This window comes from Camellia sinensis, chromosome 3 (genome assembly GCF_055761805.1).
Source record: "Camellia sinensis isolate YWXY chromosome 3, ASM5576180v1, whole genome shotgun sequence".
Lineage (NCBI taxonomy): Eukaryota > Viridiplantae > Streptophyta > Magnoliopsida > Ericales > Theaceae > Camellia > Camellia sinensis.
In genome coordinates this window covers 166829747-166853457 of record NC_138963.1, presented here as the reverse complement: position 1 = coordinate 166853457, position 23711 = coordinate 166829747, and the positions used below count along the sequence as shown (strand labels likewise).

General features: G+C 36.3%; 1 pseudogene; it reads right to left on the bottom strand.

Moving 5' to 3' along the window:
* Positions 1-273: 273 nt before the first annotated feature.
* On the bottom strand, positions 274-18253 carry LOC145822001 (uncharacterized; annotated as a pseudogene).
* Positions 18254-23711: the final 5458 nt, after the last annotated feature.

Here is a 23711-nt window from a genome sequence, read left to right as displayed (position 1 = left end):
GAATTTGTTTATCCTCACTAAAGAGTTCATTTGTTAGCAATATCCAATGTTAATTTGTTTAGAACCACTGACATTTGTAAGTATGTTTTGTGTTGCAGGAGCATATTTTAAAATTTTCTTTGTTTGATTTTAATTCTTTATTATCTAGTTTAGTTTGTAATGCAGATGGCATAAACATGTCTATGTATTCATCTCTCATTTTGGAGTATTTAAAGGAATTGTAGTGGCTTCTAAAATTTGGACATGTTGTGCAGATCACATGGCAATCTCCCAACTTTATACATGCTTAAAATGAACATTGATAGAACCCATATATATTTAGTTTGCAAAGAATTCATGCAAATCTATGATTCTATATAACTATGATTCATTTTGTAATAGAGGTAGATTTTGTTTCGGATACATTATATTAGCCTGGCAAGCTACAAAAGAATTTTGATTGTTCAACACTAAAAAAGCAAAACAAACTTAATTGCACAACATCTATAAGAAAACAAAATTGACTTGCTATCCCAGGACTTTCTTGATTTCATGCAACTTTGCCAAGGTTTCTCTCATGGTGAGACGATCACCGGCTGAATCAGCTGCACAAGACAAACCAACTCTAATCACAGCTGCTAGACACCGTTCAATTTTACTAGCATTACTTGTGATGCTGTTATCTCCACCACCAATTGAAGAGCTATAAGTGCTCATGTTACCCTCTGACAAGTCATTGTTATACTCGAAAAGCCTAGCACCGATGACCTTCAAAACTTGATTCTGTTGCATTGTCGATGCGAACTTATTGAGGTCTAGACCATCCTTAAACATCTCATCAGTAGGTCTCTTTCCTGTAAACATCTCAAGAAGCAGGACACCGAAACTGTAGACATCCCCACTGGTTGAGACATTGCTTCTCCAACCATACTCTGAAATGTTAGGTTTTTATTCTTGGCAATCCCGTTTGACAAAACTCCTTTCAGTTGTACTTATTTTCGCACTTTTTATTTCAGTAAGGCTATGAGTTTTTAGATGCGAATCCAACCCGAATTGTGCCTTGCAGAGAAGTTTGTGATGTTAATGCTTTCAAGATTGCCACTTCGTTGATTATGATGGGGGATCGAGCTGCCCGGCCAGCTCGCGGGGGTCCAAGGGGCAGCGCCCCTTGGCGAGTCCAGGGCAGCGCCATGACGGGGTCGAGGGTAGCGTCCTCAAAGCAAAATGCAAAATTGCATTCAAAGTTACCTGTCCACCCTTGCTCGCTCAAGCAAAGAAGTCCTTGCTCGAGCGAAGGCTGCGTCTGTGTAAAAACCTGAAAGAGATGAATGTACGCTCGAGCGAAAGGTTCGTGGCTCGAGCGAAGCCACTTATGGAAAACACGCGTTTTTGGTTCCTCGCTCGAGCGAGAGAGCCTTCGCTCGAGCGAGCATCGCGATTCAGATTTCTATAAGTACGTGATTCAGTCAGATTTTAGGATTACTTCTCTAGATCTTCTTCTTGGGTTCTAGGGTTTATATCTGAGGATATTTTGCTAGTTTTCTTTGATATTTTGATTGAGTATTCAACTCATGGTTTAAAGAGTACACATCAAACGATTATTTGTTTGTTCTACATAAAAGAGAGAGTTGTTCTTCGGTGGATTCTGAAGAATTCGAGCCTGAAGCTTTGGTGAATTCTGGAGTGGCTCATCGTCAAGACAATTCTGAGGTGAAGACAGGGTTGGAAGAGACACATAGAGGTTGGTTCAATTCGGGCGTGGATTCGCTAGGTAATTGAGAATATACCTGTGTAATTCCTTTATATCTTCTTAGTGGATGGTTTTGTGGTTATTGCCCGTGATTTTTTTATCACAATTGGAGGTGTCCAATTGTGATTTTTTCACGTAAAATCATTATGTCAATTTGGCATGATTGTTTGATTGGGATTGTTATGTACTGCTTAAAATTGATACATAATCACAAATCAGCATCTAGGGGATTTCTAGATTTTTCATGAAACAACATCAAAAACAAAAGCAAATTAGACTTATATACCATTGTAAGCATTTCTTGTTTCATAGAAAAAAAAAATTAAAAATAAATAAATAAATAAGAAGTATTAGTGTTTGTTGGTACTTGGAGGAATGTAACCAATTGAGCCCTTTAGCCCAATTGTGCTGCTTATCTTCTTTGGTGAATTTGGATTAAGAAACCTTGCCAATCCAAAATCTCCAACATGAGCCCCCAAATTCTCATCGAAGAGGACATTTGGAGGTTTCAGATCAGAATGGACAACGGGTGGTTTACAGTCATGGTGGAGACAATCTATGGCAAAAGCTACATCTATGGTTATATCAAATCTTTGGGTTAAACTCAGATTCCTCTGTGATTGATCAGACTCTTTTGGGTGCAACCATTTATCTAGGTTTCCATTAGACATGAATTCCATAAGCAAGGCCTTGAATTCACCACCTCTATGATCAATGCTAGAGCACGAGGTGATAACTCTCACAAGGTTTTTGTGTCGAATATTCCTCAAAGCTTCACATTCTGCATTGAAGATCTTCAAAGCTTTGCTCTGTTTCAAGTCAATAACCTTTACGGCCATGGTGGTCATGCCAAACACTCCTTTATTAACCAACCCAAAGCTTCCTTTTCCAACCAAATTGTCTGCTGCAAAACCATTTGTAACAAGCTGGATATCAGAGTAAGATATCTTTGGTGGCAACCCCTTGATTGAAGGCGAAGATATGCCTCTGTGCATTTTCTTTTTCTTCAGGAAAATTAATACCCATATCAAGAACATTGCAGACATGAAAACTATGGAACTGACCAACACAATGATGATCTTAAGTAACAAATGTCTATTCGATTTCTCTCGTGTGGTACACACGGGACTTTTAGCCTTTGAGCAGCATCTTGGTCATTTCCATAGAGCTTGGAATTCCCCTGGAATGAATCCCATCCAAGGTTAATGAAGACACCATTTCTAGGAACTTGTCCTTCCAAGTCATTAAAAGATAGGTTTAATCTTTTCAAAGCCAAAAGTTTCTCTAAATCCTCAGGTATTAAACCTGACAGACTGTTTAAAGAGAGGTCCAGACTTTCTAGTGCTACTAGTTTCCCCACTGACTTTGGAATGAAACCGGTTAAATGGTTTCTCGACACATTTAGAGAACGCTTGCTTATGCAGGCTTGAATTGTTTCTAGTAAATTTCCAGATAACCAGTTGTCAGAAATATCCATGAATTCAAGCTTGGTCATGCTGCCAAGCTCAACAGGAGGTGAACTATTCAAAGAATTTCGTTCTAAATACAAATAATTTAGAATGGGAAGCCTGAAAATCTCCATTGGAATAGTCCCAACAAGACTGTTCCAAGCCAGAACTAGCACAGTTAGTCTCTGGCATCAACCTATACTAGTGGGAATTTTTCCAGAGAATTCGTTTGCTCGCATTGTGAGTTGAAAAAGCTCGGTGAGATTGCCAAAGACATCAGGAATTTCACCAAAGAACTTGTTTCGGTGTACAGAAAAACGTTGTAGTTTGTGAAGTGCCCCGATGGAGGGTGGTAACAGACCTGTGAGAAAGTTCTTTTCCATGGACAAGCTGATGAGATTTTGGAACTTTTCAATTCCTATTGGGAAACTACCAGTAAAGAGATTGTCGTCGATGCAAAAGCGTATTAGAGCAGCCTACAAGTTTGCAAGTGAAGCGGGAAGTTCACCGGACAGTTGGTTGGAATTGAGTATGAGGTTCTTGTTAGAAATTGGGCGCCCATGTGACTGAACCCTTCTTTGAACCTTTTGAACCTTATCCAAATAAGTTTAAATTTGAATTCAAAACCTATTTGGATAACCACTCAGGATATCTATATCTATCATATCAACGGATATGGATAGATGATATAGATATCTGATATATCTGATATAACTGAAATGGATAGATTTATTATTATCCAATATATCTGATAATATGGGATATGGGTGATTAAGAGAATAACAACGCATGTCGTATGTTTTTCCTATATACTGACTCTCTCCCAAAATATAACGATCAAGAGCCATTTTGCACTGTGACTTGTGTGGGTGATATTCATTCTGTAATATCACTCCATTGCTAGGTTGATTGATCAGATTCAGGAAGCACGTGATTTACCCACGAGATCCTTCAATTCAGACTGTGCAGAAAAAAGGTATGACCATAATTTTTCATCCGGTGCGTATATACCTTAGATTTACATTGGTATCAGAGTGAATATGGGTATTTTTCGTGTTTATTTTTATGCATTAAAATATGTGTATATTTTTATATAAATATATATACATGATATATGCATGAATATTAATAAAGGAGGAAGATGTCTTCATTTTTATGTTCATTAAATGTTATTTTTAATGCCATAAATGTTTTTTGTTGTGAAAAATGGAGTTTGGGAGTACCGAAATCGGACCAGAAAACACCCTGGAAGGCGGCGGGTGTGCCTCACGCTCCAGATGACACTGTCAGCGGCGGACACGCGCTGCCATGCGCTGTCACATGCTCTCACGTGCCTCCGAGCGCTGAGACGCGCTGCCACGCGCGCGATGTTCCGCACTTTCCACGCGCACGCCCTCCGCGCCACACACGTGCGCTGCGTGCTAAGCCGCGCGCTGAGCCGTACACCGAGACGCGCGCTGAGCCACGCCGTTTTTCCTCCGCCGACTTGGCTGGCTTGGCTACTGATGCATAAGGCACTGTTTGTTTTGTTTTTAATTCTGAATCGCGTTAAATTGTCATAATTAATTCGTTATAGCTTTGTTTTAAACGTGGTTGGGATCGTTAGACTCAGAATTAAATTTTCTATCTTCTGTAAAATTTTCAAAATTTTATGAAAATAAGAAATATTTTTCCTGAAATAATAATTCATTATTTCTGGTTTAAAAGGCATCTGGTATTGCATGATTAAGTTTATATGGCTGAATTTTTTATTGTAGACTACTGTTGTAGTTTACTATTTACTGGTATAGTTATTGCATTTTACCAGATTCTAGAATATTTATTTCTAATTTTATGTGTGTTTATTAGTTATTTAAAATTTCAAAAAATACCAGAAAATTTCAGAAGTGGTATACTTTCTGTTATGGCATGATTTGAATATTAAATACAGCATATTGTTGTTTTTTGCCTAGAGTTTCTAATATGTTATAATTAGAATAGTATGATTAATTGTTTTTTTTATTTTAATTATGTTATTAAATGTAACATAGCATGTATTGATTGTGAATCTACATTATGATGCTATTGTATGGAAATAGAATTTTTTTATCATACTTTTAAACATGCCATAGTGAGTGGGAGGTTATTCAGTTGCGAGAAATCTTTGTAGATTAACTCCTGAAAACCAATATTTTGCGCATAAATTAAATTAAATTTTGGATAATTGTCACCTATGGCGCAAGAGATGATTACGAGCATAGCGGATTTTCGATCTTGCGGCTTGTGTAATATTGCCACTATTTAATTTAGATTTTTGTGGCAAAATTATATTATGCTAATCAAATTAATCTCAATGCGAATTTCTCTCTAAATTGACTTAGCTTATGGAAGTTAATTGGTTGACCTAGACTTAGTAAAGATGTTCAAATGTGAACAATGTAATCCCATTCTTTAGAAGAGCAAAAGTCTTGGAGACTTTAGGTCAAGCCTTAATTAAGCCAAAGTAAGAAAACATGACTCAAAGTCGCCATAGTTTTGTTGGCTTGTTTGGCATAATAAAAACTAATGTGTGCGCTATGGTTAGCGGCACGCTACGTAGTTTTGGTTGGCGAGTTTTGGAGTTATGAAATTAGTAAGCCCTCAATAGATCTGTATATGATCTTGACTATTGAGCTGTGCGGATTGACTTTGTAATTTGACTTGTAAATAATGTTACATCATTGGATGAAGTAACATTCAAGAGTCACGTCATCCAATAAATGCGAGCTTAAATAAATGTGTCATTAAGTGTAAGACGAATAGCTAGTATGAACAGTGTTTTGCTCTCTACCCAATCATTGGGAGTGGATGGAGCAAAATTTCATGCACTATAATAATGTACGTTGAAATATCACGTGAAGTTAAAAGATTAGCGCTTAGAAGCTGCAAAATCTATTAACACTAAGTGAAAAGATTAGCATTTAGAAGCTGCAAAATCTATTAACACTAAGTGAAAAGATTAGCGCTTAGAAGCTGCATAATCTATTAACACTAAGTGAAAAGATTAGTGCCAAGTGGCTGCGAAATCTATTAGCATTGCCAACTTGTCTTAGTCTGGACACTTACTGTTTCCACACTCGAGTGTGAGACATGAGGAGGTGCTTCTTTGTATAATTCCTTAGCTAGGCTAATGTTTTGAATAACGTTTACCACTAAGCGCAAACGTTGCAGCATAGTAATGAAAAGGTCAAGGCCGATAAGGTTGTTATGACTCTAAGAATTTGACGCATCGCTTGTGAGAGCATTGTGTTGAATTAGACTTTTTAGCCTAATTCACACTTAAGTTACTTCAGGAGCTGTCATAAATTAATAGCTTATTCTCTCCTTCTTGTAAATAGTAGAATTAATTGCAAGTAACTATGAAGCGAGAAACAGAGATGGCAAGAGGAGTATCGTCATCTTTCAATTAGGTGCATTAAAGTGTATGGAGAATAAAATTGACTTGAAGGTGCAGGGGATTAGCACTTACTAGTTAAATTTGCAACTTAGGCGCACTTGATATCCCCATGACATCCTTTTATGATCTAATGAATATAAATTAGTCCTGAGTCATTACCTAGTTGGGCCTAAACCTTTTTTAAACTTATCTTCGAGAACTCACACATTAAGATGATTGGAATTAGTTTATGACATTGGTCATGAACCGGTGGCTTATTATACTTAATCACATTAATGAGATGATGACACGATGGTTTGAGTAGGCCTTCTCGGGCCCACTCGCTTGTGACATCCTGCTCTCATATGAATGTGTAACTTTGTTCGCAATGGTTGCGCACAAGTAAGTAGGAAAACCGTAGAAGGTCATTTGTATTGGCGCATTTAGTCCACTATAATAGTTGTGACTAGATATGTATAAGGGTATGATAGCTAAGCCTCAATCTCGACACATTTATAGATTACGATACGCATCTGAGTCAAGACTATTTGATCTCCCATAAGTCAAAAGTTTTGAGATGATTTTTGACATTGCACATATGAGGTTGAGATCAATTAGATAATAGCTTTCGTACTTTTAGTTTTGACCAAGGTGGCGAGTATCTATTTGAGTTATTTTAGAAAACTCTGTGAAGAGAGATGGATGCTTAGAAAATTGATTATTCCTAGTACTCAACAACACAATGGTATAGTAGAGATAAGGAATTAAATATTGTTAATGTTAGGTGGATAATGGCGCAAAATGTTTCTTAATTGGGAATTGCACTAGTTTGTTGCCTATATCCCTAACTAAGTGCCCTCCATATCAGATTTTATACTCCATTTGAGTAACGGGTTAGCGGAGAGCCATTTATGGGCGATCTGTAACCGTTAAGCAGCTTATCTTTATTTTACTTCTCATAAGATTACGAAGTTAAGACCTAGGGTTCTATAGTGCATTATTGTATGCTGTCTTGTAAACACAAAGGGTCGTGTGGCGCATTATTGTATGCGGTCATGTAAACCCTCCGGGTCATGTGCATATAGGTAAGCAGCTTTGTGGTAGTGTAACTAAGTCACATAAAGTTTTCTTAGTAAAGGTGACGTGAATAGAGTTTTGGAACTCTATAAGATAGAGAATTCTAAGCATAGCGCTTTATGTAGCCTAGTTGAGAATGGAAAAAAATTTCCAATATCCTAGGGACAGTGGGAGTGATGTGCCTACTAATGGATTAATCCGTTAGAGAAGAATACTCTACATTTTTAGTTGTGTGGTAGCAATTGTGAAAATTTTCCACGTCATCATTGGGTGATTGAGAGGGAAACATTCATGATTGCTCCGCAAGATGATAGAGAGCCTAGGATAATGCCAAAGGCTTTAATCCCATATTTTTAGAAAGTGGATTAATGTTGCGCAGTTTAAGACAAAGTCTTTGAGGATTAACCATTTCTATAATTTGGTTGACTTTCCATTATGACGCGAAACTGTTCTAAAGTTATGCGTAATTTGGATAGTCATTGTTGAAGCATAAAGCTCGCTAGATACCGAAAAGTCGCACCATTGAGGAAAGTGTAGACCATGAGAAGACTTCCTCCTAGGGAATGAGGTTATTTTGACTTAGGCTATGATTGACATAAGTTCGGAACATTGATTTGTGGACATTGTGACCCAACTTTCTCGTTAGAGAATTGGATAAGTAGATCCATAGAGATTTACCTTCTGCTTTTATGGTGAGAAGTTAGGAGCGCAAAAACGTTGCTAGTTCCAATAAATCTTTTACAGCTTAAAACAGTTATCCAAATAGTGGTTCTTAGATTTCGTTAAGCCATGATAGGCCAACGATGATCGATGAAGACCCCTGAGGCATGATCAATGGTCCAAAAGAAGTTTTTCCTTACTTAGTCATTATGAGCCAGGAATTTATAGGGTTGTCACAACCTAGGGTGGGCAGTCCTCTGTTTTAGATATGATGGACATGGGTGATGTAATTTATATGCTCGGATGTATGATCCTTAGGGATTGTTTTGGGAGAATTCCTGTTTTGTCTTCGATGACTTACATAAGGAATATCCTAGAATAATTCTAGATGCAAAATTGCAAACCCATTGACTTACCTATCGGTAAAAGCCAGAGCCTTAGCTATTGAGTGTATCCTCGAATTGTCTTTGGGAGAAACAGATGACCTATATTCCTTGATCTTTTCTTTGTTGTGGGAGCCTAAAGTACGCTATGTGGGCGTATTCGGCATGATAAGTGTTATCTTTGGTAAATGGTCAACTGAGTTGTTTAGACATTGACTTTGCTCATTAGACTGTGGATAAAATGCTTTACTAGTAGTATATTAGTTTGCTCATTGTAAGATTCAATGCGCTAGTTGGGCGTATCTACGCTAGTTGGGCGCATTAAGAATGAACGCAAATTGGTCACCAAAATATCTTTAGAGATGTTATTACGCAAAAGGTAGTGATCTTAAATCACTTCATGTGAGGCGCACATGGTGGATTCCGTTGTATATACTTATCGCAAGAGGTGCTGATAAGGCTTATGTTTGGAATCTAGAATTGTGATCTTGAATCACTTCATGTGAGGCGCACATAGTGGATTCCGTTGTATATACTTATCGCAAGAGGTGCTGATAAGACTTATGTTTGGAATCTAGAATTGCACAAGCTATGGTCAAATTTTTTTTTAAAATCGATCACTTATTTTGAGATGATGGGATGTTGACAGTATTATGGTTTGTGTCATAATGATTAGCAGATGATGATGTCAGCAGGCAAGATTGGCTCACTCACACGAGCAATCGCCCTTGGCGCTTGGGAGCGAGCAAGGATGAGACTAGTGTTTTTTTTTTTATTTGGAGCCAAGAGAGGCTTAAATAATCCACTATGCATGTCGCCTTGGTTACAACCAAGACGAGGTCGTGTTAAAGACCAAACATGGATGTTAGTATGCACTTTCCATGTTGTGCCTGTTATGATTAGCCAAATGCGAAATCTCATTTGGCACCTAGAAGGCGAGCAAATAGAGAATTCAGGTTAGGCACTAGAAAGACTAGACTAATATCTGTACGGTGTATCGAGGATGACGTCACTCTTTTGGAAGAGTTACTCCACTGTAACATGTATTCATACTGTATGTGCTTGGCGACTGAGTAATGAAGTGAGAGAATGGATCCCTGTTTCCTCACCGTGTGAGTCTTACGTGTCATTATTGATATGACTTTCATTTATGTACCCTTTTGTAACTTTTGACTATGTCAGAAGGTAAGGGGTTGATGTTCTGTTACTTTGGTATGTTGCCTGCGGTCATGTATGATTCGGCCTTAAGGGACATCACTGGGAAAGCAGTCAATCCTAAACTAAATGGCATGAGGGCAAAGGGAAGATCATCTAGTATTACACCACTGTTGTATATTCACTGCCGGCAACTCACATCGCTCTGTACGAGAGACGGATTGACTGTAAATATATTGCAAGAATTGAGAGGGTCAAACATGCTCTTTTTGAGGGATTAGAGATGTTTTTTAGACCGGTGTAATTAGATGCGTCTGGGGTATATGAGACACTATTTCTGTTCTTTTTGGGTTGATGCCTCTATGCTGGGTCATTTTGAGTTTCTAGTATAGAGCTCCCACATGCAGGTGTTCTCAGCAGTCGCAAAGTGCAGTGGCTAGTATGAGATTGTTCATTTTTTGGGAGATTGAGATAGAGATGTGGCAGTGTCATGCCAACTCATGTGCGAGTGAGAAATGTTAGAAATTGGGCGCCCATGTGGCTTGACCCTTCTTTGAACCTTATCTAAATAAGTTTGAATTTGAATTCAAAACCTATTTGGATAACCACTCAGGATATCTATATCTATCATATCAACTGATATGGAAAGTGATATAGATATCTTATATATCTGATATAACTGATATGGATAGATTTATTATTATCCAATATATCTGATAATATGGGATATGAGTGATTAAGAGAATAACAACGCATGTCATATGTTTTTCCCATATACTGACTCGCTCCCAAAATACAATGATCAAGAGCCATTTTGCACTGTGACTAGTGTAGGTGATATTCATTCTGTAATATCACTCCATTGCTGGGTTGATTGATCAGATTCAGGAAGCACGTGATTTACCCATGAGATCTTTCAATTCAGACTCTGCAGAAAAAGGTATGACCATAATTTTTCATCCGCTGTGTTTATACCTTAGATTTACAGTTTTGTTTACATTTACAGTTTTGTAATAGGGTACAGTTTGAGAGGGACTCAAAGAAATGGAAGTTTTGCTCTGTAGTTGAAGAGAGATTGTTCATACCCAGATTTAAATGAATCAGTCTGTTCATATTCCTGAGCAAAGGAATTGAACCTTGAAATTGATTTGTAGGGAGATCAAGGACTTGAATTCTTGAAGCATTGAACAATGACTCGGGTATTGATCCTCGAAAATGGTTTTGACCCAGATAAAGTTGCTCAATATTGGCAAGACTAAACCCCACATCACTCGGAAGATTTCCATAAAAATTGTTTTGCGCCACGGATAAATAGACTAATGAAGAGATGTTGAAGATGGAAAGAGGGAATTCACCGGAAAATTCGTTGACAGAGAGCTGAAAGTAGAGTAGATTAGAAAGATGGCCAATCTGGTTTGGAATTGGACCAGCGAGATTGTTTGTTGCCAGGGAAAGAACAGTAACAGCAAAGAGATTTCCAAATGTGGAGGGGACAACACCAGTATGATTGTTCCCAGAGGCATCAAGAACTTGCAGCCTTGGCAGAGCACCGAGTTCCGGTGGAAGGTGACCGGTGAGTTTGTTAAAACCCAAATTGATGACTCTGAGATTGTGACATTGGGATAGGCTAGCCGGGATTGCACCGGTTATGGAGTTTTCGGCAAGGATGAAGTGGGTGAGGAGAGAGAGTCAGCCCAGCTCAATTGGGATTTGGCCATGGAAGTTGTTCTGGGAGAGATTTAGTTTTTGAAGAGAAGAGAGGTTGGAAAGGTGAGGAGAGAGAGTTCCGGAGAGGCCGAGTCCAGGAAGGTGAATTGAGTTGACTCTCTGGTTGTGATCAGTGGTGCATGAGACACCAAACCAAGTGCAGTGAGAAGTGGAAGTATGGTTGTTCCAGCCAGAGAGGAGATTTTGAGGGTCAGAGATTTGGAGTTTGAAAGAGAGGAGGGCTTGTCTGTCAGTGTTGTTGGTATCAAGAGCTCTCACTTCGTTGATGGTGAAGAAGAAGAAGAAGAAGATGGAAGATGAGGATCAGAAGTGGAAGATAGAGATTGGATTTCATATTTTCAAACTATGGATTTTGCAATAAGTACTTAGTTTGAGACAGGGGAGTTGAGTAATGGGTGTATCTCCCGAAGGTGGAAGCAACTTATATAGAAGTTATGAAGATGAAGAAATGGAAGTAAGTTCAGTTTGGAAAATCTTACAGTATGCAATTTTGATATAAAATTATTTTAAGTTTTTATGAATTTATATAAGTAATATTACAAAAATGAGCAAGTCGAATACAAATTCATGTAATTTATAAAATCGTATAAATTTTCACAAATTTATACGAATTTGTGTTCAACTTACATAATTTTATATTAAGATTACATACGGTGAAGTTTGCACATCGGAACATTTCTCATAATGATTTATTTATTTGTTTTTATTAAGGGGATTTTTTTTTAAGGTCTTTGGTATTAAAATTTTATAGCATAAATGACACCAAATATTTTCATAATGTCTAAGGTCCCTCAATTTAATCCAGAGAAATTTCATCCAGAGAAATTCTCTGGACTTTCCAGAGAAATTTCTTTCCAGAGTAATTCTCATCCAGAGAAATTTCTCCCCAGAATTTCTCTGGAACTCTGAAAGAATTTCTCTTCAGAGAACTAGAATTTCTCTGGGAGGTTTCTCTATTTCTCTGGACCTCCCAGAGAATTTTTCAGAGAAAATTCACAGAGAAAATGCCAAATTTCTCTGGACAACAATGAGGACTAGTGTTTTGCTTCAAAGAAAATTGTGTAAAAAAAACTACACCTCGATATGCACATGTGAACAATTATAAACCTTTAAATTTAAATTTAGGTATAAAAATGCACTGTTCTTCACATAGTATGCATGATTCCTTCATTTCAATATAGTTAATCCATAGCAAATGAACATAGTAATGATTAATCAGAGATACTTACTGGACAATAGCTCTTCTTGCTTTCCAGAATTATTTCTGACCTATGACTCCTACAACATCATCTGGGGATATATCCACACCTGATATAGATTCCACAATGGAGTTGTCTGAGATATTGCAATTTCTGTCTACTTTTTCCACTTGTAAAGCCCCATACTGATCTTCATGGCAATTGTTGACATTTTCAAGTCTACTGGGACTTCCATGATTGACATTTTCAATTCTGTAGTTTGGACTGAATTTTCTCTAGGTTGGTCCAGAGAAATTCTCTAGTTTGGACTGAATTTTTTCTGGGTTGGTCCAGAGAAATTATCTAACTTTCCCTAAACCTCCCACTGAAAATTTCAGCACACAACTTGGATCACAGTAAACAAAACAAACTGCCAAGATCTTCAGTGACAAAACTCAAAATTACACTTCAGTCATTCACACTGAATACGCTTAACAAGATAACCCTCTTGCTTTGGCCAATCAAGAACTACACTTCTGTAATTCGAGCAACCATTTAAATAAAATTTAAACAACAGTACCAGCCTTAAATTGAGAGAGCGAGAGAGAAAAAGAGAGAGAGAGAGAGAGAGAGCTTCATAGCTAATTTTATCCTTCAATACAACTAGTTCTTACTAATTTTCTCTAGGTTGGTCTAGAGAAATTCTCTGGTTTGGACTGAATTTTCTCTGGGTTGGTCCAGAGAAATTCTCTGGTTAATTTCTCTGACCTTTCCTAAACCTCCCACTGTAAATTTCTCTGGTCTTCTTTTCTCTCCAAAGAAATTTTTTTCTCTTGCCTTCCTTATACTTTCCACTCTTTAGAGAAATTTTGGAAATTAATTTCTCTAGCAGCATGGTTAGAAAAGAAGATAAACTTAATCAATATTCAAGTTACATCACAAGTTAGAAAAGAAAGTAAACTCCTCAGGTTCTAATGAAAACCCTGGATGAACAATCAGGGACCTCAGTGAAAATTTCAGTACACAACTTGGGTCACAGTAAGCAAAACAAACTGCCAAGATCTTCAGTGAAAAAACTCATAATTACACTTCTATCATTCACACTGAAAATGCTTAACAAGATAACCCTCTTGCTTTGGCTAATCAAGAACTACACTTCTGTAATTCAAGCAACCATTTAAATAAAATTTAAACAACAGCACCAGCCTTAAATTGAGAGAGAGAGAGAAAGAGAGAGAGAGAGCTTCATAGCTAATTTTATCCTTCAATACAACTAGTTCTTGCTAAATGCACTGTTCATAATCACTACAAATTTTCACATTATGATGTACCTTTGTATACAGATGAGGGATTATATAAGAGGGCAAATCAGATGAATTTTACATGAAATTTTAAATTTTACAACAAAAATATTCAGAGCCAAAATTAATGGCTACACATTTTCTGAATTTGTGTCATCAGAAGATTTAAGAAGTGGCTCCTTGCTTACCTTATCAGGATTAGGAGTGGTGGTCATTTTCTTGGTCGGATAGAGCACATAATGTTGCAAAATAAATAGTAGGTCGAAGAAGATAGACACTTGCAAATTTTTATTCCACCAAAATCAATGGAGTATAATAAGAGTGTGTATAAAATAAATAATCCTTACAGTAGTCACTCATCTTGATGCTAAAAAAACTGAACTTCACAATCAATTTATATTCAGTTTTGTTTGTCTTCTTCTTTTATTGTGGTTTTATATCTTCCATATTAACCAATATAGTTATGACAACAGGATAAGAGTGATGCTTTCATGAGGATAACAAATAGCATTTATGAGAAAGAGGAGAATGCTCCATACCGAAGAGTATGACAATTCTGTTAATTTGAAAATGTTGAGGAATAGATTAATGACAATTCTGGAAAGGAAATGATCATGAAGTTCTTATCCACCGGAAACACCTCCGAAATCGCCTCCAAAACGAACCTAACTAGATCGACGCAATCAGCTGGAGCAATCGACATTTGAGCCCTCATTGAGTCCAATTCCTTCTTTCTAAGCGTCCGTTTTCGTACACAAATTCCCCAGTTTCAAGAGCAAACCCTCGTCCTCATCAACTTCGCTTTCTCCACCACTGTCACTGCTGCCGACGTCGTCGAGAGCGACCGCCTTGCACTGTTGGACCTTGATCAATATTCAAGTTGCATCACAAGTTCTGATCTTGTTCATCAAGGAGGTTTTGCTCGAGAGACGAGAGAGATAGAGCAAGATTCGGTAATGGAGAAGTTGGTAGAGAGAGAAGTCAAATTTCTCTGTGTAGGGTTGAAAGACCTTAGACATTATAAAATAATAGTGTGGATCTCTTCCATTACTAAAAATGGGAGAGGAATCTTAGACTAATTTTTCCTTTTATTAAACTCGCATTTAAACAAAAAAATAAATTTAAAAAATTTAATCAAATAAGATGAGGGACATGACATAATAATGAGGTGAGTGTGATTTTTAAGTTCAAACCGAGTACTTATTCTACGTCCTTAAATTTACCTGATCAAAGTGCTAACTCATACGAGTCAATCATAATGTCAAGTCCTCTTCATAGTTTAACACTAGAGAATTAAGAACTTGTGTAATAGTGCAATGGTGTATTGGGATTCCAAAAATATATTGTAACGTTAAATCACTTTATTTTATTTTATTTTTTATTTTTGTTTTACTACCTAATGATTGTGTTTTGAGTTGTCAAAACCAAGGTTACAAAATTATTATAAGAAATATTATTGCAGCCATTATATTATTCCTTAAATTTCAGGTGCTGGTTTGGGATGGTAGGCTTTGGCTTGTTTTAGAAAGTAAATTAAAATTAATTTTTTGACTTTTTTTTTTTAAAAATGTATAAAAAATATAAAAAAATAATGTGACTTAAAAAAAACTAAAAAACCAAAACATTTAATTTTTAATCAAGTTCCCAAAATAATATTGTAATTTATAACTTCGTTAAATCTTTCACACCGTTGTTATGGATGTTGCCTATGTTATCTGCCATTGACCGCGCTCTATGAAGCAAATAGCCAACTTGGTAAGAAAAGTCCTAAAACATCGTGCAAAGTAGGGGTGAGCATGGTTCGGATTGGGCCGGATTGGGGTAAAACCAGGACCAATCCGTCATCTACGGTTCCTGAAAAATTGGAACCAATCCAATCCGTTTAAATCATGGAACCAATCCGAACCAATCCGTTTAAATACGGATTGGATCGGTTTAGGACCACGGATTCACATAATTAAATAACAAAAAAATATATATAACACTTTAATTTCATAAATATATAAACATAGCGCTATATTAGTTCCACAATAGCAACATCTATTTCTATAATAGCGACATACTGTGCTAGAATTTAAACAACCATAAGAAAACTGGTTTCACCATAAGTATTTAGACCATTACAAATTAAAACTAAAAACTAACAAACAAAAGTAATAAAAGAAGATATTCTATGGTTTTAGGTTTGAGTTTAGATTTTATATAAAATAAGAGAAGATACTATAGGGGAGGATGTATAATAAAAATATATACTATTTGTACACGGTCCGGATCGGTTCCAATCCGGAACCGTGGGGTTCAATCCAGAACCAATCCGTGTACTACGGATTTTTAATTTTTCAATCCGGAACCGAACCACGGATTCAAAAAATCAATCCAAACCTATCGGATTGGACTGGACTGGATCGGATTACGGATTTCACGGATTCCTTGCTCAGCCCTAGTGCAAAGAACCAAATAGAAACTGATATAAAAAAAATAAATTAAAAAAAAAAATAGAGATTGACCCTATTGAAATCTTTCACATCGGCCTATTTTGAAAAAATAATTAAAATTTAATTTTTTATTTTTTATTAATTTTTTTAAAAAAATATATAAAATATAAAAAATGATACCATCAAAATAAATTAAAAGTTGAATTTTAACTCTTTTTTTTTTTAACTCTTTCCAAAAAGCCCATCGTTGTTATGGATGTTGCCTATGTTATCTGCCATTGACCGCGTTCTATGAAGCAAATAGCCAACTTGGTGAGAAAAGTCCTAAAATATCATGCAAAGAACCAAACAGAAACTGATATAAAAATAAATAAATAAGGGAGATATTGACCCTATTGAGTTCTTTCACATAGTTGTTATGGATGTTGCCTACGTTAGAGCATCTAATGGTATTTATTAAAATAATATTGTCATTGTTATAATTTGATAATAAATAGTACTATTTTGTCAAATTATAAAAATGATATTCCAATGGTTACATATTGTTTGGATATGGGTTTTTTAGTGTTTTTTTTTTTTTTTTTTTTTGGGGGGGGGGGGTTTGTGACATTCTTTTCAACTGTTTGTAAAAAAAATTATATATTTATATTATGCCCGACTAGACAAATATAAAAAATGAAAAAAATAATTGAAAATTTTGAAAAAAAATTAAAATATAATTCCCCACCAAAAAAAATACCACTAAAAAAAATTATTAACTATATTAAAAACAAACAATCACCAACTATCCACTAACAATCATCCATTATTCACCAAAAAAAAAAAAAACAATTATTAACTACATTAAAAATTCTCAAAATTACATTGAAAAATAAATAACATTGCAAAATTTAAAAATACATTCTCCCGTAATTATTCATCAGGAGGCAGAGGAAAATAGTAATTTGGGTTGTTGGCATGTGCGGACCACTTGGCAAAAATCTTGGCCTTGTTTGGTTTGACTTTGGGAGATAAGTTTTCAAAAAAAATTTTGGGAAAAGAATTTAGAAATTTTTGTAGTTTGCTTGGTTGTATATTTTGAAAATAGTTTTGGAGTTTGGGATGATTTGATATTTTGTTGTAATTGAGTAGATGTATGTGAGAGAAAAAGTGATTGAAAATGAGAGAAGAGAGAGAAAAAGTGATTGATTGATGTGTAGGAAATAGAAAGTGATTTTGAAATTTTTTTGAGAAAAATTACAAACCAAAACAAAATTTCCAAAAATTTTCTCCAAAATCTTTTTCCCAAAGCCAAACCAAACAAGGCCTTATTTTTGCGTATTATGTAATACGCTTTCGTCTTAGGGTCCAAATGACAAATGTTCGTAGTCATTATCAAACGTTTTTCTTTTTTGATCTCAAGTTCTCTTATCTCATGCAAATGTTCTTTCTTGTTGATCTCCAGTTCTTTCATCTCTTCCAATGCTTGGATCCTTTTTTCTTCTCTTTCAACTTTTTTCATTTCCTTCTTTGCAATGTGTTGGTTAAATGTCTCCAACAAATTGTTATATTTGTGGACTTCAGTTTGAACAACTTTACTTTTCTGAAGCAATTCTACTGCAGATTTCCTAACCATAGTCTTTTTACCCCTTGTAGAGACACTACTCTCACTGATTGGATTATTACTAACACTTAGACTATTATCGTCTTCAAGAGAAATGTAATTATCCATAGGGGATTCGAAGGCTGAATTAGGGGAAAACGATGTCTGTATCCTTGACTTCATTGTGTTCGTAAGAGCTACACCTTGCCACCTGTTATTGTTTTGCAACATTGGCCAACAATGTTCAAATGCAAAATGTTTGTTTTTATCTTGATGGTATAAAAGTTTTGCTTGAAGCATCTATATCAATAAAATATTTAATTAATTAATTAGTTAATTTTTGTATGAGACAAAAAAAAAAAAAAAAAAAAAAAAAAAAAAAAAAAAACACTAACATAATAAATGAAGATGAAATCTTACTATATCAACTTGAGACATCCCGCTTGGGTGTAGATTTTCGACTTATGCCAAACACTCACGAAATTTATTATAATATTTCATGATTACACCCCATCGAGATGAGATAAACACTTGTGTTCTTGAGTGATCATTCTGAAATGAGCAATAATTTTCAAAAATTAAGCACGAGATTGTAAATTCTTAACAATTGGGTCCTTAGTAATTTGACACCATACCCTACAAATTGCCACATCTTCTTGGTTAATGAATAATTTTCCTCTCTTTGTTTTTCATGAACCTTCCATACTAATTGTGTCAAAAAACATACCCAAAAAAAAATATATATTATGTAGATTGAAGATGATATGTATTCAAGTGGAGATTGGTTGTTTAGTTTTATAGGGAGTAAAAATATGACCTTTTTTTTATCCGTTTAAATTATAACCGCTAAAAAACAACTGTTTCAAACATTTCTCAATTGAAGGGGGGTGGGAAAGAGTCGTTGCTCAATTTTTGTATTTCCAATGACAAAATAGCACCGTTGGATTAACGGTCCAGATTGATCCTTATCTCTCTGTCTCTCTTATCTCTCTGTCACTTTGTCTCTCGTTGATTCCAGAACCACCACCCCCTTACTCTGCTCTCTCTCCGTCACCCTCACCCTCATTGATTGTAGTTTTCCTCACTCACTCTCTCCTTCTGTGTATCATCTGTCGTTGTTTATTACCACAGCCACCACCCTCAACCACAGCAACTATCAAACCCTCAACAACAAACCCTTCTAATCTCAAACCCTCAAACCTTCAGATCCTTCTCCGATCTCCAATCCTCTTCTCCACCATAACCCTCTTATCTCTCACATTATTTCTCTTTGAAACCCCAACCCTAACGATCAAACCCCTCCGTTCGAAACCCTAATGATCATCACTAACAGAGAGGGATCTCTAACAGTCGAAACCCTAATGAAGAGCAATAAGAAGATCATCTGAAGAACACGAAGAAGATCAACCCTACAAAATATCATTTCTGTCAGGCATTTTTTTTTTACTTCACTCTATTTATTTTCTAATATATATATATATATATATATATATATATATTTGCTTGAAAATGCTGAAATTGAAATTTTGCTAGCTTGCTTCTGTTTGAAATTGTTCAATTTTGCTTGCATGCTTGAAATTGATTCTATTTGAAATGTTGCTTGCTTGCTCGAAATTATTCAATTTTGTTTCCCCCCCCCCCCAGAAATTTTGCTTATTTTATTTTATTTTATTTTGTGATTTTTGGGTGAAAATTGCTTCTGTGTTTGGAAAGGATGATCAGACAGGAAGGGAGGAAGGAAACGGTTGGTTGAAGTTGACTTGGCAGCTTTGGCATTTGCCAAAGATAGTAGCCGCTAAAACTTACCATTGGAAGTGATTTTCTATGAACTGCTACCATAATTTGGCAATAGTAGCTTCAATGACAAACCATTGGAGATGCTCTTATCTGGCATTGATCGTGCTCTATGAAGCAAATAGTCAACTTGGTAAGAAAAGTCATGTTTGGATGTGTGACCCTATTGAGTTTTTTCCTCGCATCTTTGGAAAAAGTTGATGGGAAAATTGTTAGGTGAGCTGCCTATATTTTTTATCTTTTTATTTTTTATAATTGGGTGTCCGGTCTAACTCGTGTGCATTCAGACTAATCTTAAGCTTCGTTGGGATGTGGGTTGGCTTCTTGACGTTCTGATTTTTTGACTATTTTAGCCTAAGACTAAAAAGTCTCGTTTGATAAGGCTAAAAAGTCTTGTTTGAGATAGACTTTTTGATTTTTATGAGAGAAAAAATGAAATGATTATGGTTTGGATATGATAACTTTAAGCCTAGGGCTAAAAAATTTATTTTGTCTTTTGTAACTATTTTTGCCTCAATCCATCTCAACCCACATGCCAAACCAAGATATAGAATTCTTAGGTTAATGAACATGCAAACCTGCATTACTTCTTGAGGTAATTCGAACTCAAGATTTTGAATTTTATTTTCAAGTCTTTACCAATCGATCAACCCTTTGGAAAGCCGACTGTGTTATAGAGCCACCTAGATTTGTGTTTGTGGATTGAAAAATTATTTCATGTTATATTAGTTAATTTTATAGACTGGTTTGAATCATTTGTTTATGTGGGTCCCTGTAACAATCATTTGTTCTATTTTTAATTTTAATAATCGACCCTTACACTTTAAGTTAAGTTATAATGTCACAATTTTGTCTATTTGAAATTAATAAAGTCGACGAAACATGTCATATGAGCTATAAATGATAAGGTAAATTACACTGACACCTCTCGGGATTTAGTCTAATTGCATCCTATCCTCTAATATTTTGGAAATTACATTTACATCCCTGTGGTTAATAGTCTCATTTCACAAACCCCCTTACTTAATATAAAAAAGCAACAACTCCTAATAGAAAAACAGAGAAAATTATATTGAAAAAAAAAATTAAATCAAAGGAAAGGAAAGGGAAAAAAAAAGAGTAAAGCAAAGCATGAAAAACGTAGTTACATGAGTTTAATATTTTCATTCTATCTAAATAATTACAATGACAGAGGGTTAGTATAATTTTCCAAACGTGATATGTATTAAATCCAAATCTCATGAGGTGTAAGAGTAATTTACCCTAAATGATAATAGTCTCGCTTAATTAGTACTCTTACATTTTAAACAAAATATGTTTTTAGTTATTGTATTTTTATCAAAATTTCATTTTGGTCTCTTTATTTTTAATTTTCATCAAACTAATTGACGGTTAATGGATAGAAAGGTAACATTACAACTTGATTAAAAGTATAAGGAGTTTACTATCATAATTAAAAAGTGAAATGATATTAAAAAATTTTTTTAATAAAAATATAATAATGTTAACCGTGATTAAGCTCCTACTATGATAAGTGGCAATAGGAGACTTGTTTTTTTTTTTTTTTTGTAATTATTGCCTTTGTGTGTAAACCGAACAAGAAAACAATAGGGAAAACTATCATTTAGTGGGAAGTTGGCAATTATTTATTAAAAGATGAAAATTTTCTTAGGGTGCAATTTTTACTATATTTTTGTTTACAAAGAAAGAATTACACTTTCATATATTTATAATTGTTTTTGATCAAGTTCATTGATTTGTAATGTCCTCAAAATAAAAAGCAATGTTGGTAGAGCATTAATACCATGTGAGAGGGTAATTTATAAGTAAATTGGGCCGAGTTGGGTAATGGGTCGTTCTGTGGACCACAGTAAGAAGGGCTGAGTAAAAAAGGCTTGTAATTAGCTCGGTCCCAAAAGAGCCTTGCAATTAGCTCAGTCACCCCAATCGAAGTGGTAATTAGCTCGGCCCAGTGTTTTGGACCGAGGTATTATGGCTTCTTAAGGTTGACCTTGGTTAGCGCGGTCAGAGCTTGCTATATTTAGCTCGGTCTTTAACGGACACGACCGAGGTATTGGTGAACAAGGGCCGAGCTATGAGTTACATGTGAAGGCACTGGTTTGAGTATGACAAAGAAGTATTGTTAGCTCGGTCGTTTTGTCATACTACCGAGGTAAAACCATCTCACTTGGTTTAAGCAGTGAGGGGGGTGTTGAAGGATAAGCATTATCTTTCTGAAGTGTGATTCTTAGGAGGTCTCTACATGGAGGAATAAGAGTCCTTCTAGGATTATGCTATGCGGAACCTATAAGAGTTCACAACATCACCTATGGGGAGGTAACACAACTTTGATTCTCGAATACACAGAACTTTTATCTACTTGTCTATTTTGCTGACTTAGGCATCGGAGAGGTATCCGGCACACACCTGCCGGCTAGCTCACATTTGTGTTTTCAGGGAGTAAAGCGACGACGTTTGGAGGAGCGCAGACTTGATTAATTGGCGTCGTCTGTGGAAAAACCAGAAAGAACAAAACCTCTTGATCAAGTTTTTCCTCTCTAATTGGAAGTAATGGCGCATAATGAAGATTTGCCGCAGTCCGCTATCAACGGACAAACCCCAGAGAGGGGTGAGAGGCGCGAAGGTTTGCCTTCTATCCCTCCCATGGCAGATTTAGAGCCCTAGCGACAGAACCCCTGGAGGGATGCTAGAGGAAGGCGGGCTAACAGCCCCCGTCGCTCTCAAAGTCTTGAAAGACAGAGGCAGATGATGGATCCTCAAGTTCTGGAGGATCACGTAAAGGAACAAAACGAGTTAATAAGGAAGATGGCGGCAGACATGGAGTCTATGAAGCGCCAGATCAAAGTAAAATGGGTGGCGATAAGAGAGGGGTGCAAAAGCAACACGCCCCCTCGCCACTCGGAAGATCGTGGTAGGCATACCACACTATCACAAGCACAGAGTAGGAGCCTGAGAACAGGCGACACTCCGTCAAGAACTGGTTAATGGAATCAAAGTGATTTGAGGAAGTGTTGGATCTGGTTCTGGTGAGGGTTCCAAGAGGAAGTCTGTCACCTTGGTCTTCCTCCTGCTGCTATATCTGTAGGTCGGTTCGAAATTAAATAGCTCAGCCCAACTTCGATTGGGATATCTTAGTGCGGCGCGGAGTGCGTCAAGGTTGGGATAACTGTACTGCAACTTTAGATGGTCCAAGTCTGCATAAAAGAAGACAACGGTTAGCACGGTTGAAAATGAGGATAACGAAGTAAAGAAAGCACGAAACTGAGCTGAGGTATTTATATCGGCCACTTCTTTATTCCAGTTGATTCGGTCTCCTGGTATTTAGGCTTCTTGGTCTTCGAAGTTGCTCGAGACCCAGAAAAAATCGTCATCGTTTACATCTTTGTCCGGGGTATTTTTTATTATCTTTTCTCGGCGGCGTCTTATTCGTAGGTAATATACCCAGCCATCTTCATTCTGGCCAAGGGAGTATTGGTGGAATAGTTCAGCTAGACCAAGGTTAAGGCCAAGCTGGCAGTTTAGCTCGGCGATGCCGTTTATTATTCGGTATGAATTTGTGGAAAGCTGGGTAGGGCAGAATTTGTTTGTCTGAGGAATTCCCAAAGAAGAGGCTGAACAGGAAAACGGAGACCGGCCTCTACGATGGAAATAACGTTAAAAGGCACGAAGCTCTGTTTTCCCCAGGGAATGGTGTCTAGTTCGGCTAGTGAGAGGTGGACGTTGTTTGGAATTTGGTAATCCCTTCGGAACTCGGCTATGGCTCTTGCAGAGTTCACTAAAAATTGATACTTCCCCATGTGGCCTTAAATTACGTATAATTTAGCTC